This window comes from Microtus ochrogaster, chromosome X, assembly GCF_000317375.1.
Source record: "Microtus ochrogaster isolate Prairie Vole_2 chromosome X, MicOch1.0, whole genome shotgun sequence".
In the NCBI taxonomy this organism is placed as follows: Eukaryota; Metazoa; Chordata; class Mammalia; order Rodentia; family Cricetidae; genus Microtus; species Microtus ochrogaster.
The window spans coordinates 16,519,579-16,526,137 of NC_022026.1; the positions used below are offsets into that span (position 1 = coordinate 16,519,579).

Sequence of the window (6,559 nt, forward strand, 5' to 3'; positions counted from 1 at the left end):
ATCAGATCTAACACATGATGCAACCAATTAAAAAAAAAGTCCCCTAGAAACAGCAAAACCTACTATCAGGGTCAAACTTATATATTATGTATCTTATTATCATTTGAATATACACCCAGATGAGGCAAATAAGCAATTTTAATGGGAGAGAAATGGAAGTTCAGTTGCATGAACTACTGATCTATAACATAGCAAGAAATATCATTCATGTTCATCCAGAATGCTGTGTTAAGGTATGGCTTTTCATTAACAAATGAAAACTGATAGCTAATAAAATTATGGGAAAAAATGTGTTATTAAATGTTTTTTAATTTCTTTAAATCCAGTGTGATTTAGCTATAATTATCTCTAAGTCTTTTAAATTTAGAGACACGGTCTCACTCTGTAGCTCTGGCTACATAGTGAATTTGCTTTGCAGACTACACTGACCTTGAATACGCAAGATTTACCTGCTTCTGCATATACTTGTTTTCTCAATAATTCTGTGTCTACCCTGAACTTGTATTTCTTTACATATAAAATGAGAGCTAATTTTGAAAGCAGAAATCCCCCTTTTATCTCTAAATTATATATCTTTTCTTCCATTCTACTGGTGCCCTGTGATACTTTTAAAATATTCTTCTTTTTTGAAAAACACAGTTAGCTGCCTTACATATGAGTGTTTTTCTTGCACATATGTATGTGCACCACATGCACGCCTGATGCCCACTGAAGCCAGAAGAGGGCACCAGATCCCCCTGGAACTGGATTTACTGATGGTCATAAACCCCTTTGCAGGTACTGAGAACTGAATCTGAGTCTCTGCAAAAACCAATGATTATTTTAAAACCCTGGGTGATCTCTCCAGCCCCCACCTCTTGCTATGTTAATTTTTGGACGAATGCTGGTTGTGTGATTGTTAAGTTCATAGTCGGGGTAAAAACTCAACTTTGAGAAATCTTGCTACAGTAACTGAATTGCCATAAAAAGACTAATGAAGACTAATAGATAGCTGATAAAATTATGGGAAGAAATGAGAAAACCCAACCATGAAAGGGCAGCATTTACTACTTAGTTTTACCCCTCAGATGCCCTTAAACTCTAGTTCTTGTATGTGTTAATTATACAAATCTGGGCATGGGAGAGGAGGAAGGCCAAGATATGCTGATCAGGACACTCAATTTGTCTTGGAATGTTCCATGCAAACAGAAATCATGAAGTGTCATGCAGACTGGAAGGCATGTCAGTCTGCAAGGAATACAAATGGCAAATGTTGGAATGAGAACAGCCCACCATTCTTTTCAAATTGCAGCTTTATATTGAATCTAAAGATATTGGGAAAACATGACTTTAATCCTTTTACTAAAGTCGCTTCCCCCATCTGTGGGTATGTCACCTCACAATAGTCAGAAGATAAAACTCAATGATAGAGCTTCCAACTCACAATTCTGTTTTCATCTGAATTGTTTTAGTTTTTTTTTTTTTAGTTCATGTGTATGGGTGTTTTGTCTGCATTTATGTCTGTGTACCACAAGAATGCTCAGTGCCCACAAATATCAGAATAGGGTATTTTATCTACTGGATCTGGAGTTAGAGATGGCTTTGAGTCCCCATGTGAGTGCTGGGAATTGAACCTGGGGTTTCTGGAAGAGCAGCCAGGACTCTTAACCCCTGGGCTATATCTCTAGCCCCTGAGTTATTTTCAAGGAGGGAGTTTGTGTTTTGTGTCTCATAGGAAAAGGAGAGTCGAAGAAAGAATCAATGTTTAAAGACGGACTACACAGCCTTTCCAGTTGGTCCCATGGTAGAGTGATCCTTCCCCATTTCCTCACAGGTTCAAAAGTTAATAATGGTGATAATTACCCATGTCTGTCTGTCACCATGTGTCTGTGGCATAGTGGATTAGGAAACCAAAAAAGTAAGGTAAGTGCAAGTTTTTCCTTTTTAAAATTTGTTTTTATTGATTCTTTTTGTCTTTTACACCATGCCTCCCAATCTTACCCATCTCTCTACCCCCCCCCAGGATAAAACAAAGTAAGATTTGAGAGAAAAAAAGAAGAGAAAAGGGAGAAAGGACAAATCTCGTCATGGAAGCTGCAGTGTGACACAGTGAGTCAAGCAGGAAACCCCTTTGCTGCTCCATTTTTACATCCAGGAGTTCATTGCAAAGAATCTCTGGTCTGGTTTGAGGCCCCGATCTCTGCTTACACTATCGATGCTGGGCCATCACTGAGACTCCCTGGACAGTCTGTTACTGTCCTGTGTTGTGGGTCCACAGAACTGAGCACTCCCTATCCTCATGCTCCAGCAGATCACAGATGGGGTGGATGTTGGAGTGGGCTAACACATAGCCCTGGTTCTGGGCCTGGGTAGTTGCAGGGTTGGTCAGCCCACCAGATCTCCCCTGTCTTCCCCACCAGGGTGAGCTCTCCTGCATTGTCCTGGATAGTTCACCCTGAGCAAGGGGCAGGGCCAATTCTGCTTTCACATCTTTAGGGTCCGTTCTCCCACATCTACACCTTCAGGGCCAGCTTTACCGTGTAGAGGTATAGGGGCCACTCTCCTATAGCTGATAAGGGTCAGGGCCAGCTATCCCACCTACCTCAGGCACTTCTGGACTGAGGTGGAAGGGGAGGGCATCTTTCCCCAACCCGTGCCACCACTTGACAGGTAAGTAATGGGGACAGCTAGCTCTCCCATGCTCACAACTTCAGAGGCTGCCCACCCACACCTCTGCCAACAGGGTTGACTATTGTGCTCTGCCCTGCAGGTACAAGGCCTGCTCTCCCAAGGGTTGCAGCTGGCAGGAGGCAGGGACAGCTCTGCAGCTCTTTTAACATCAGGGCCAGCTCTCCCATCTGCCTCAGGCATTGATAGGCAGGAGGGAGGCGGGCATGTCTCCACTTCCCATGCTGCTTCCAGACAGATGGGTAATGGGGACAGGTCTCCTCTGCTCACAACTTAAGGGCTGGCTCATCCACACTTCTGCCCATAGGGTTGGCTCTAGTGTACTGCCCAGGTGAGGTGCAGGGCCTGCTCTCTCAAGGGGTAAGGGCAACTTTTCTAGTTCTGGTTCCTTCACTGTTTCCCTTTTGTCTTTTAGGACCAATTGCCACCTTGCACAGCTCATTTAAGTTCATTATTTGGAGGAAAAGAGGATCAGTTGACAGAAAGACAAAGTGAACATTACTAAGGACCTTGTGAGTTTTGCTTATTTAACAAATTTTGTGCTTAACTCATTTTGTAGGGGACTCTTGTAAATGTTTTTGCAAGTAGTGACTCATGTAGTGTTGATTACGTGGATGATAAGTTAGAACTTATTACCCTCTTGTCTTACAGGAAGAAAAATGGAGGAGTAGAGAGGAGTGATGGTTAATTTTGATTATCAGCTGGACTGGGTTAAGAAAAATGTAGAGCACTGAAGAGGTACATTCTTGGGTGTGTTTGTGAGGGATTTCTTTCAGAACAGGTTAACTGAGAAGGGAAGACATGATCTGTATGTGGGAGATACCATCTCATGGAGAGGGGTCCTGGGCTGAGTAAGAGTGGGGAAATGAGAGCTTCAGCTGAAATCCTGGGCCTTATACTTCTCTCTCATCTGCTACAAGGTAAGAACTCAGCCTCAGATTCCTGCAGCCACAGTCAGAAGCAACTCCTGCTGCCATGCCTTCCTGGCCATAGGGGACTATAGCCTCAAACCCTGGGGCCAAACAAATCCTTCCTCCTGTGACTTACTTGTTGCCAGGTATTTGATCATAGGAATATAATTAACTAATACAAAAGGCTAACTATGCTGCTTAATATCAAACAGTTAGAAGCAGCAGAGATTAAAATCAAGATCTCACTCTTGAGTCCATTCTTTTCACCTCTGTATTCAGGAGATACCAAGTTGTCTCACGTAATTCTTCTGTTTTACTATTATTAAGATTTTTTGTGAAGACATGTGCTAGTGAAAATTAACTAGTATCTCTAATATCCCAGACTGCAACAGCTTTTGTAAATACCTGCTTGTTTTTGAACAGGACATCAAATCCTTCTGAGTCCTGATAACTTGACCTAGTCCCAGATTCTAAAAGGAAACATTTCCCTAACCATGGGTTTACTGTGATCAAATTTATTCTTTTCTTTCTAAGCTGAAATTATGTTTTCTGACATCTATCCTCTGTGTTCTTCCAAGTTCTTAGACCATGTATGATACCAATCATGGCCTATTAGTTTACTCAAGCATCTAGGAAACCGAATGAGGAAAGATATGTATGCCAGTAGTCATGGCTGGTTATTGAATATTTACTATGTGTCAAGTCTGAAAAAAAGATGCTTTGATATTGTCTCTTTATCTTTTCCTTCAGCGTACAAAGTGAGTTCTGTTTTGTGCCTTTGGTACCTGCTGGCTGTGGTCGTCTCTTTTCCTGGCTGTTGAAGACCCTGTTCTTGTTTATTGGCAAACCTATATCAGATTTTTGTCTTGCACAAGTAGCATTCTTCACTGTTAAGAAGCTGTGAGATGCCACTTATTGGGCATACTTCTCTAAATTATTATTAAAATGTTTCTAGGAAAAAGGGAAAATAAAAAACTGAGGGCTCATATAAGCTTGGGCCAAGCCAAAGTTAGACTTTTTTTTTTAGCTTTATTTATTTTTTATTTTTTTTGTGATCTATTTTTTTTATTAAATTTTATTATTCAATTAAGGATCTCCGCCTCCCCCCCCGCCACCGCCTCCCATTTCCCTCCCCCTCCCCCGATCAAGTCACTCTCCCTCATCAGCTTGAAGAGCAATCAGGGTTCCCTGACCTGTGGGAAGTCCAAGGACCGCCCACCTCCATCCAGGTTTAGTAAGTTGAGCATCCAAACTGCCTAGGCTCCCCCAAAGCCAGTATGTGCAGTAGGATCAAAAACCCATTGCCATTGTTCTTGAGTTCTCAGTAGTCCTCATTGTCTGCTATGTAAGTCCGGTTTTATCCCATGCTTTTTCAGACCCAGGCTAGACCAAGACCAGGTGAATTCCCGAAAGATCATCCCCATTGTCTCAGTGTGTGGGTGTACCCCTCACGGTCCTGAGTTCCTTGCTCATGCTCCCCCTCCTTCTGCCCTGATTTGAGTGAGGTAAGCCAGACCCAAAAAGAGGAACATGGGATGTACTCACTCATATTTGGTTTCTAGCCATAAATAAAGGACAATGAGCTTATAATTCGCGATCCTAGAGAAGCTAATTAGAAGGTGAATCCAAAGACAAACATACAGGCATCCTCCTGAATATTAACCTTCATCAGGCGATGAAAGGAGACAGAGACCCACATTGGAGCACTGGACAGGAATCTCAAGGTCCAAACCAAAGTTAGACTTTTAAGTATTTGGAAGAGGCAGGACTTTTCCTCTGGACCATACCTGATCCAAAGTCTAGGGTGGAGACTCTGCTTTAGTTCGCCTTAACCATTTCCCTGGGATTTGTCCCTCTTAGGACTAAATGCACAGATAGTACTGATTCTGCAGAATATTCTTCTTCTAAAGTTGTGTATTCAAGTCATTTTAATATGATACACTCTTCTCTTATAATCACGCAAAATGTTTGCAATGTAAGAGAACAATTGTTTTGCCTGTAACTGGACACCCTGTACAACGAACAGCATTTCATATGTGCCAACTTTTCTTAGAGAAGTTATAGAAAGAGGGTGTGAGAAGATTTACATAGGCTAAAGGGATTAGGGCATAGTACATATCATAGTCTTGTGGATTTGTTTAATGAGAAGCTTGGGTCTTCTATTGGAATGGTCCTGGAAGAAAAGAAATGGAGGATTGTGTCTAAAGTATACGACACATCAGTTTAGCAGGTGAAGATACCTTTACAGCTTTTGACTATTTGATATCTTTACAATATTTCTATATGGATTATTCCTGTTTTTAAAGATAAATGATTGCTATTCTGGAATTAATTCAGTTTATCTTGAAAGCAACTGAGATAATATTAGAATGATGGATGTTCCTAAAATATCCATATAGAAGATTAAATTAACTAAACCAGACCCTAAAGCTCAATTGACTTTATTAATCTTTATAACCTAAGTGACACCCCCAATCAGGAGGATCTTCTGTGCCTCAGGGACTGATTCTAATTGCCAGTTAATAAAAATGCCAGGGTATCCTTAATCAGCCAATTAACTGACCTAACAATTATAATAGGGAGGGAAGGTGGGAGGGGTGGAGACTGGGAACAACAAGTCCATCAAGGTGCAGTGGAAATTCTCTAAGGGGTTCACGGTAGACACTCTTTACAGCGAAGTGATTTTCTTCTACCTTGACTACTTTCCTATTTGTCTTTCCTGTCTCCCTTCCCTGACATTTATAATTGTTGGAATCCCTAATTGGCTGATTAGCAAATTTCAAGAAAGAAAAGAAGATGGAAAAGGAGAAGACAGAAGAGGAGGGAGAGTAGGGGGAGGGAGAGAGACAGGGAGAGAAAGAGGGTTAAAGATGTAAAGAAACCTGGTTATTTACTTTCTAAAATGACGTATATGTAGAAATAGTTCTCTTTAGCTAAGAGTTTATATGACACGAAAGCACATTTTTATCTTAGTTTCCTAG

At 41.3% G+C, this 6,559-nt stretch overlaps 1 pseudogene; it reads left to right on the forward strand.

Annotated features, from left to right (window-relative positions):
- Nucleotides 1-4,346: 4,346 nt before the first annotated feature.
- Nucleotides 4,347-4,461, forward strand: LOC113457481 (annotated as a pseudogene).
- Nucleotides 4,462-6,559: the final 2,098 nt, after the last annotated feature.